We start from the raw sequence: 11,127 nt of genomic DNA, 5'->3' as shown, positions 1-11,127 counted from the left end.
TTGTAACTATTGTGAAGAACAGAAGACTCGCAGTGGGATCATCTATCCTTGTAGAGGAATATCTTTAGAGGCCTCGTTCAGAATATCACTCACTTGAACAAAATCTGTGAATTTCTATATCTCACTTTTTTTTCTGGCAAGGGGATATCTATAGGTAAGATGTAATGAATGACATGGAAATGTACAGTGTTTTCCCCTAATTTTCTTTCAGAGGTTTTCCTGTGTTCTGTCTTAAATTCTTCATTCATTCACATAATGAAAGAAAGAAAGAAACAAAAAAAAATAGATAAACGAAGACCTAAGATGCTAAAGGGTCCTAAGAATGTAGAAAATTACTACCTCATTAAAAAATGCCATTTCCAGTTTCCCTGTAAAAGTACATAAGAAAAATCTTATGAATACTTTTTCTACTCTGGTTATAGCATATGTAGATCAATGCATTTAGGGAAGTTTACAATGTTAATTCAGAAAGCTTCAGAATATTCTTAGGATTTTGTTCCCATGGGCTAAGAAACCAGTACCTGCAGTCCTCTGAAATGTCCTCAGTGTCTTTCACTGTTTCATTAACTGACAGAAGAATCACTTTCCAAGCTTGATCATATTCTTAACTGTGTATAATCTCACACATCTTTATTTCAGAGGCAAGTGCAAATGTCTGTCCAGTAGGAAAGGTTTCTTCTCCCCTTTCTCCCCCCCCCCCCCAATTTGATGTGAAACTTCAAAAGATGCATGAAGAGCTTTTGTTAGAACAGTACTTTGGCTTTTTAAAGAAATTCATTTGACCATTCATATCAAGTCTTTTTAATTTGAATATTTGAGTGGATTGGTAGTTAACCAGCTTGGGTTTTGTATTTTTTTTTGTTTGGGACTTTTTCAGGGGAAAAAGGTTTTCTGATTTCACCATTTGCTGTCAGCTCACAACAGTTTATTCCCAGGGGAAGCTTTAGGGTTTTGATTGATTCAGCTATGATAACACTGTTCTGACAATCTCTTACAATTCCTTATTTCTCTTGAGGACCCATTGCTTGTTATCTGCCTGGCATTTATAAATGTCTTCTGTTTCCTGGACAACATTTCATTATACCTCTTAATCATCATCTTAGTACAAAGCAAAGGTCTCTTTAAAGCTTTAGAAGCTTTAGAAATAGCCTACAACACATGCAGAAGGATGCATTATGTGATGCATCTTCCATTCGGGGATTCTTTAAGTAGAGTGTACTTACTGGCATTGACCTTTGTGATGGGGTCATGATAGCTCATGTATCTCTGACTAAAATTTGTGTCCCATATCATGCTCACTGCTCCCATATGGTATACGCAGTATGTGCATTGTGGTAAAGTTACAGCTAGATTTCAAACTTTGACAAACTTGACAACAGATGGATGGCTTCTATATAAGAGCAGAAAGCAGCAGCATGTTTCAGAATCTGATATCTTTTTCTTAAAATAATTATCTGTTCTTAAAGACAGTATGTCAGAAGTTGCCTAACAGACACTGACAATATTAATAGATTATTATTTTGTGGTCTTCATAATTTCTTACAAAAACCCCCTCAACTACAAAGAAACCTATTTTTTGTTGTTTTGAAAGATAATAAATTAGTTTCCCAGTCTTATCACATAACTGCTGCTCTAATCCACCTTTTATTGTTGTTACTAGGCCTCACTGATTTTCTCCTTTGCAACACCCTGGAACACATTGGATATTTCCTTGTGGAAGCTGTATTTTCAGGCAGCTGTGTCTCACTGTTCTGAAGCTGGAGAACATTTAAGCCATCAATGAGGTAAGAAGGAGAGCGAGCAAGTTAAAATATCAATCGGCTTTTCTGAATGCTATGTAAATTAAAAGGCTATTATAATATTTGCCTTTTTTTTTTTTCTGTGGTCCACCTTTAGGCAACACTGCCTTGAAGAAAATTTTTGGTGTATCCTAGTGATGCTGGAACTCAATTGTGTGTGCAGTTCAACATCTATCTTGATTTTTCTGATGTTTTGTTTGTGATGCATGTGAAGGTTATGTACAAAGCAAGACTCACTGCACAGGTTTATTCTGTTCAGCTTAAAGGTTTTGCCAAATAGTTTTTCTGATGTCTTTCTGTTATGTGCAATTAGTGGGAAGTGTTAATAAACAGAGAGACTGGATAGCTAGGAGGCTCTTCGTTTAGCATTTTTAGGTAAAAGTAACTCGTACTCCATCTACTGAACAACGTCATGAACGTTTATCTGTTCCTCTCACTGTATCCAATACCCTGGTTTCACCCTCAGAATGGCAGATGATTGTGAATTGGGCACAGAGCTGTTTTTTCCTATGTGTTCAGAAGGATACACATTTAAACTTGGGTTTGGGATTAAAAAGTTCAACTTAAGGGACATGCTTCTTATTCACACAGGCAGCCCATATTAATTCTTAACCTCTCTCAGAGTGAACCATGACTTTGTATCGGGTTTTGGGGTTGGGTTTTTTTTTGAGCATTTGTTTCTTTAGCTACCCTGATTAATATATCAACAAACAGAAGGAAGTAGATGAAAGAAATAAAATGAGGAAGCAAAGAGATACTGATTTAGTTGTTAACTACCAGCTGCTAATGAATATAATGTATGTTTTGAGAGGAAGGGTAAGAATCACTCCAATTCCATGTCAAAGTTCCTATCACCTGATATCCAGAGGTGAGTTTGAAGACTTTTAGGCAGAGTTTAACTCTGAAACCTTAAACGTAGGATGCTAACAGAGAAAAAGGGGACGATACAGTATTTTTCTCCATTTTAGCATTTTAAAAACAAGGACTGTACTTTGCATAGCAGCACTGCATTTTGCATAAGCTCTGCACAAAGTCTGCCCTTTAAATGCCAAGTGAACTCAATCTCTTCTGGAAGACAGACATGGGATCACAAACTTCTGGACACCACCTGGGCACTTAAAGGAAAAAACAAGTTGCTTGGTAATGTCAGGACACGTCCGCACATGCAGAAGCAGAATTTTGTGGGCTTACAGACCTCTACAGTTAAAGAGCTGATGGTCTTCAGGAGTGTATCTCTCAGTTCAGGAGACATGGAACAGGGTTTTCAGGATTACACTTTAAGAAATCTCTCCTTAATTTCCAGTTAAGACATATTTTAAGTAGTCTTTCATCATGTGGGCCTTCAGGGCTAGTCTTAACTGCACACATGATGACTGGTGAAATTGAGTAAGACACACATTTTCTCTACATTTAATTTTCTTCAGCAGTGGAAATATTATGTACCTGCCTAATTTGAAGTATACAAATTCATTTTCCTGTAACACAATACAGAGCACACTGTCCATTTACATTTCAAATATCTTTGCCTAACTAGACTGGCATTTGCAAGTCTAGAGGACTAGAGGATTAAACTGTACAGCCTGAGTAAAATGGAACAATAATCTGATCTTCAGCAGAAATTAAATAACACTGTGTATTGCTGGCTTTCTCTATTTATTTGGTTTGCAGAAAACATTTTTAAAAGAAGAAAAAAGGAGACAAAAACTATTTTGCTTGTACCTTAAGGATCTGAATGGGAGATTTACAGTAGTGCACGATATGCTTGCAAATCAGATTTGCTTACTGTGCCTTGGCTGAAACTTCTTGATCTCAAATGCCTCCACATCACTAATCTTATTTTAAAATTTTGATTTCAACTTTTAAAGGTATATTTTCTTTAAGGTATTTTAAATGAATAAATCAGTCGTGGACAAACCTGTGAATCTCACTTTAAATTGAGGTGTGTGATTGGAAATAATATATATATCAATTCCTAATAATCATCTCTCTCTATAAATAGGTGTCTGTATCCCCTTTCTTTGTCTCCTGTAAAGATTAAAACAGATAACAAGCACGTAGTAATGAATGTGAACACAATTCTTTAAGCATATTTAAAATGGTATAAATATTTTCTACACTAGATACACTCTGGCCTGACAGGGAAGGAAGTTAAGAGATTATTCAGCCCTGGTGTCTCCAACCCTGATTCCCAGGGTTTAAGCTGGCTGCTGTCCTCACTTGCCCTGTAGTCCCAGTGCCAGGGGGAACCAGCACACTGCTCAATACTACTGCAATTTCATTTTTTATCTGTGTCAAGGGCAGAAAGCCAGTGTTAGGGACCCCAAGGGATAAAATGATCCCAATGTTGCTGCATAACCTATATCCCCTCCCAAACCCAGCTCAGTCCAGAGTGCCGGGTCCCCCCTCACAATCTCATCACATCACTGATGACCTCATAATTCCCTTTTCTCTCCAGCCTCCTGCTTTGAGTCTAAAACTCTCTTGATCTGAGCTTGTTTCCCTGGATCTGAGTGTGTGCTTGTTTCCCCGTGCACCAAGTAGCACAACAGGAGCCAGCTCCTGTGGACTAGGACGTAGATAGATAGATAGATAAATAGATAGATAGATAGGAAGAGAGAGAGAGAGAGAGAAAGAAAGAAAGAAAGAAAGAGAAAGAAAGAAAGAAGGAAAGAAAGAAAGAAGGAAAGAAAGAAAGACAGATATAGAAAGATAGATAGATAGATAGATAGAAAGAAAGATAGAAAGAAAGGAAGGAAGGAAGAAGGAAGGAAGAAAGGAAGGAAGAAAGGAAGGAAGGAAGGAAGGAAGGAAGGAAGGAAGGAAGGAAGGAAGGAAGGAAGGAAGGAAGGAAGGAAGGAGGCCTGCTTCTCTCAGGGGGATTCTGTCCCTTGCCCTAGCCGAACCCCAGTTGCTGCCGACCCCGGTTGTTTCCAAGCCAGTTTCTGCCGCTCCTTTCCGTGACTTGCAGATTTGCCACTCGGTTTTTTCCCTGGTGGCGGCTGCCCTCTGCCGGCACAGAGTGGGAATTGCAGCAGAAGATCCCCCGCCTGCCGAGCCAGGGACGGGGCAGCCTGATCCGACCCCTCTGCCTCTGCTCCTCCCGGGGCAGAGCTCCGGGCAGCGGCTAACTTGCTGGTGGACAAAAAAACCCTGCATTTAAGTGATTCCAAGGCGTGCCCAAGTCTCATCACCTTTTTGGGTAGGCTTGAGCAGATAATATTTTCATATGTGACAGTGCTCATGAACTACAGGTTGTTTTCAATTAGCCCTCCCCATCATTGATGGAATCCAGTATCTTTAATATAAAAATAGATTACCTTCCTTTTTTTTTTTTTTTTCAGATTTATGAATCCAGCAGTAGAAGTATCTTGACATCAGAGGTGCACTGCACCTGTCTAGGTATAAACTCTTTCAAAAGTAAATTATCTGTAATGCACCTTCAGCTAAATGCATTGCTTTCATAGCTGTATGCTTTGTAATTATTCACTAGGTATTGTGTGTGTGTGCCTATCTTTAAGTTGCTGTTCAGTTTTTCATTGCCAGTGTGTCCACTTCATTAGTAAATGTGATATTGGTGTGAGTATATGTCTGTTGCCTAAACAGTGAATAAACCCTTTCTGGATGTCTCCCCACAGGATGGATGTTTTCTGCTCTGGAAGTCTCCTTTCTTTCAGAGTATCTACGTGTCATTGGTCAGCAGTGCAGAGCATGTCAAAACATTGTCCGACAGAAAGATGGCTTTTCACAGCTCAGCTTTGACAAGATACAACAGGTATAAAACAAAATAGTCAAGATAGAAGGGTACGTTAGGCTAATTAGAGCCTAAATCTCACTACTTGGTGTAAAAGATGTCCCAGAAAGTTCACTGGTCACCCTGTATTTCTAGGAATGGTTTAGCTGTGTCAGAGACACAAGGGTCATCCTGTGATCCTGGAGGGTGCTTTATCTGCAGTTGCTTCTGGAACCATAATGTGAGAGGAAGGGACCTGCAACTGAGGGCAGAGAAGCAGGAGTTAAACAGAGGGCATAAAAAGCCTTTGTTTTCCCAGGTATCCTCCCAAAACAGGAAGTCTCTGCTGCTTCTGTAAAGCATAGGCCAGGTTTCTCTTATGCTGGGGTTATACAGCCCTTATCATTTAGCTGGGTTTATTTTCCAAACACTGCTGGACACTTAGTTAACCACTGGACTGGTCACTGTATCTTCAGAAGCACTAGACATGAAGTGGGGGGTGATCCCCTCATGTTGACCTGTCTCTCTGTTCACCTGTGACATGAGTAAACATGACAACTCCCTTGACTTCTCTGTCTCCTTTGAAAGCCTCAGTTCAGAAGCTCTGTTTTCCTTCCAGGCAGTGACCACGCTGTCCATGAAGTTGGGCTTGAATCACTTTTCCTTTGACCTCCTTTTTAGGTGGCACTGGGCCATGTGTTTCCACCTTCTCAATATGTTCATGACATCCAACGGTTACAGGATTGGGAACTTGGCTTGAAGATAGGCTAAGCCTGGTATCAGGAGAGAGAAAGTTGGGCATTGATGCTTGCTTTCTCTGGGGACTTCATCCTGTTAAACTGGCTGAGATACTAGGGTTCCCTTTGGTTTGCTGACACCTTCTGTCCTGGTTTCAGCTGGGATAGAGTTAATTTTCTTCTTAGTAGCTGGTATAGTGCTGTGCTTTGGATTTAGGATGAGAATAATGTTGATAACACACTGATGTTCTAGTTGTTGCTAAGCAGTGCTTACACCAGTCAAGGACTTTTCAGCTTCCCATGCTCTGCCAGGTGCACAAGAAGCTGGGAGGGGGCACAGCCAGGACAGCTGACCCAGACTGGCCAAAGGGCTATTCCTTACCATATGATGTCATGCTCAGCTTCAGCTGGGGGAAGAAGAAGGAAGGGGGAGACGTTCGGCATGATGGCGTTTGTCTTCCCAAGTAACAGTTACGTGTGATGGAGCCCTGCTTTCCTGGGGATGGCTGAACACCTGCCTGCCGATGGGAAGTAGTGAATGAATTCCTTGCTTTGCTTTGCTTGCGCGTGTGGCTTTTGCTTTACCTATTAAACTGTCTTTATCTCAACCCATGAGTTTTCTCACTTTTACTCTTCCGATTCTCTCCCCCATCCCACCAGGGCAGAGTGAGTGATTGGTTATGTGGTGCCTAATTGCTGGGTGGGGTTAAACCATGACAGCTTCTGGTAATTTCTTTGCTCCAGAAGAAGAAAGATGCTCTGCAGGAGAAAGACGGAAAAGTGGGTGTCTAGATCCTAAGCCAGACACTGAAAATGGGGAAAGACAAACACAAACCTAAAGGACTGTATCTCAGCCTTTCTTCCTCCTACCTTCCTCTCATGCCTGTTTTGTTTCTTCCTTCTTAGCATCCATTTTTAGCTCCTTTCTTATCCATGCACCTGCTTTGACTTCAACTGCATCTACTGCCCTTCCTGCTTTTCTCCAGAATTCCCCGTACCCTTTTCACTCTGGCTGATTGGACCCCACTTTCCCTTTACTAATGCCCATTCTGATTCTTTTCTTACAGGTGCTATGCCAACAAGCTCCTCCTAAATTGCTTTCAGGATGGATCCTACATGTATTTCTCTGTCCTTACCCTCCTTGATCAGCCTTGTCCACCAAACAGGTTCATGCTTGTCCTCTCTTGGCCACTCTTGCATAGCAACTTCCCCTCCTTTAACCATTGCTATCCCCAGCTCCTGCTCTCCTTTTCTCTCCTTCACTTCCAATTGTGCCTCTCAGCTGAATCCCTGTTTCTCCCCTCAGATGACCAGCTAGAATTTCAAAATTAGTCTGTCCAAGGCCAAACTCTCCCCATATCTTTTCCTTCCTGGCCTGTCCATTAAAGATAAAATGTGCTATTTTTGTGCCCAGAACAGCATACAGTCTGGCTATTTCTCACTTTCTTATTATATTGCTCGACTGTTTTCCTTTAATCACTTCTAGCCACTATCTTCAGGTAGCCAACTGTAGAAACATTTCTTCACAAGCTGGAAGTTTCTTGCCTTTGTTCATGAAATGCTTGTGTGGGACTTCTGTCCCTGAAGTCTCTTTTTCAAGGCTATCCAAATGTCACTGAGAAAATAATCTTATTCTCCTTTGTTGCTTCATGAAAAGCACATGGAAAGCCAAGATTATTCACACAGTGGACTTGAATTGCCTAACAACCTTGTGCTGCTTAACTGTTCATAATGTGACTTTCCGTGTGTATCTCCTCCTAGACAACTGAAATAGCCACTGTGGGAAACCATGGAAGGAGTCATACAGAAACTGGACGCAAGAACATGAAAAAAAATATCAATAGATGACATTTTCCCCCACAAAATGCATCAACTTAGAGCTAGAAATTAAAATATTATTTGTGGGCCATTTTAGACCTCAGGACACAAGAAAACACATGGTTCTAGGGATTTATGAAGAAAATTGTCTCCTGAGTATTTGAACTAGGAGAGAGGTTGAGGATGAAAAAACTGGATGTCACTGAGCACAAAGGTTACGGAGATGAGAATAATTACTTAGTTGGCTTCAAAGGCATTCATAGTAACAAAGTGTTGAAGTGGTGAAGGATTTATTTTCAAATGAGAAGTACTGAGATTGTCATGGCTAGAGAGAAGAGAACAAGAGTTCCTTGTCTTCAAAGATGCAGGATGGAAAAGGTCTGGGTAGACATCTGGCAGGTATCTTCTGTCCAGCATTATCTTTGGAGACTGGAGAGTGCAGACTGTCTCTGAGAACAGGTGTGAACTCAGATTTTTGAAGCAGGTAATTTCCCTTTATTCTTTGAAGTTGGAAGGTATGCAGGGGAGAGCTTAGAGCAGATAACCTCACAAACTGATGTTAGTAGAAAGGAAGTATTGCTACCTAGGAGGAAATGTGGTCCACATTGTGTCCAAGGAGAATGAGCAACATTTCCACCTCAATCGAAACACCAGAGTCCTGACAGCAAGGGAGTCACTGGACTGAGAGGAGATCTGTCTGCAGAGCAATACCTGCGCACTGTTCTTTAAGATATTTTTTGGAAATCCATTGCAGCTGATCCAAGGGGTGGTGGAGGCTCGTGCTGCTACTAATACCAAATTGGTTCTTAACTTCAGATTACTCTAGGAGAGGACATGCAACAGTTGGAGATCTCCTTGTGAAATAGAAACCAGCCTGGGCTTGAAAACGCCTCGATTGTCTCTCTGACTTCTGGAAGATGTAGTGCACAACATATGAGCAATGCTTGCTACATTTGCCCATAGCTTCCATCTTTGTTAAGCACGTTTAAAGAAGGTTTGTATAGGATGCCTTCTAGACGTACCATACCGGCCTGGATTATTAACGCCAAACCAAATGTCTCAAAAGTACTAGGAAAGTGCGTTTATTTGCCAAAGACTTCAGGTGGGAAATGTGTTTCATAATTTGCCCTAGCAATAGCCAGAACCTAACGGAGGAGATGCGTGCTAACACTCGTGGGTAGACGCCCATGTGCAGTTCCTGCGTTGGACGCGCAGTGCCGCTGTTGGCCAGTGCTGTGCGTGTATTGCTGCTGCTGGACGGGGAGCTCCCAAGCAGGGAGAGACCAGTGAGCACCAGTCAGATGCTGCATGGCTGACATTAGCTGACAGCTCAGCCGAAATGTCCCGGTTGCACTGGAATGCGCCCTAATTCAAAGCCTTTCCAAGGGATGTGCTAGGAATTGCCGCATCGAGAACCGTCTGGAAACGCCGAGAGCACAAGGCAGAATCGGGGATGTGAAGGAGGGAGACGATCTCCCAGGCTGTCCCCAGCCCGCTGATTCCACAATTCATCCCTGGGATATTTGGGAGGATTTCGCCGCAGGTCTGGGGTGACTCAGGCAGAGCCCCTTCGTTGGTAAGCACCGACTTAATACCGCGAGAAAGAAATGTTTACATTTAACGGAGTGATGGGGAAAGCATTAACTGGACTGAATGCAGACAGAAAGAGGAGGCCGGTTTATCTCTCGGAAAATGAACCACAAATAGGGTATGTACTAGTCGTATTTACACCATAATGGAAAGCCAGAAGGTTGGGAACAATTCCCCCGGCATTCCTCACATTTGCATCCAGCGGAGAGCTCAGGGCAACAGTTCCGCGGGACAGCTGGGAATTCAGGCACTGTCTGAGTGCTAGAGGCAAGAGAAGAAACCGGTCCTGGGAGCTGTTTGGGAATGAGAGGACGGGAACGTTGGTCATTCTTTACACTCGGGCGTGGAAACCACAGTGACTCGGGAAAGCATCTGTGCTTTTTATCTGCAGGCAACTGCTCCGAAGCCACGCTATCCGCAGGGTGTGCTGGAGGTGGAGGCGCAGTGGCTCCAGGGATGGGGAAGAAGCCTTTATCCAGAAGGGAACAAAACCCGGCATAGCGCCTCTGAGATTTCACTAGGTGAATCTGAATTCCCAGCTGGAAGACTGAAATTGCTCAGGCTGCAGAAATGCACGGAGGATCCCCTTTTAGGAACATCATGTTCTGAAATACGGAGGTATACCAGGAACTGAGCAGAGTATGTTGCTGGCGCTCTTTTCTAGCGTTGATGTAAATGTCAGAGTAAAGAGGAAACTAGTTTTCGGTCTTTTTAAGCTACCTTCTTAGGATACAGACATTTTCATTAAACCAAAAAATGAAGAAGTCTGCAACATCACTATGTGCTCAAGGAGATAAGTGAGTTCTCTGACACATTTATGCAAATTACATTCTTATTATGGCTATGGTTCCTTAGTCTGTCCTAAAACACAGTGTGTCTTCATCTGGCAGTATACATACTTCTTCTTTTTTCCACTCATACACATCCATTTATTGTTGTGACCCAACGGAAAACACCAGCATTAGCTATCCGATGGTGCACGGTAAGTGACCTTCTTTATTTTGCGTTTCTCTAAAATATGAAAGAATATGAGCTTCAATCTAAGACCAGCGTCTTCTGATGTGCAAAGATACTGTGATAGCCAAGAGCTCCGTTAAGGATCGCTATTCCTCTTACCCCCTTCTACACCTGAAGCTGAAGGATACAACTTCCCTTCTGAAATGAGGGAAGTAACAATTACAGGGTTACTGCAGTCAGAGGGAGAAGTGTCTGTGGAAGCTCTTCTCAGCTTGTGTCTGTTCCCTGCTGCTTAGTGGTGCCAAGGATGAGGTTACAGAGAATCAAATACACCTTCCTCTCTCGGAGGTGCCAGGACCTGAGCAGGAGCACTGGCAAGGGCACGAAGAAAATGGATTCCAAGTGTTGCCGTTATTTTTGCATGGCATGAATGAGAAGAGAAGCCACATTCCCAACGCATCTACTGCTGTACTTGGCCTATGGTTGGTTTTACATC

This window comes from Platalea leucorodia (assembly GCF_965183815.1).
Source record: "Platalea leucorodia genome assembly, chromosome: 11".
Lineage (NCBI taxonomy): Eukaryota > Metazoa > Chordata > Aves > Pelecaniformes > Threskiornithidae > Platalea > Platalea leucorodia.
The sequence above is the reverse complement of the archived record's forward strand: the minus strand, read 5'-3'. Positions refer to the sequence as shown.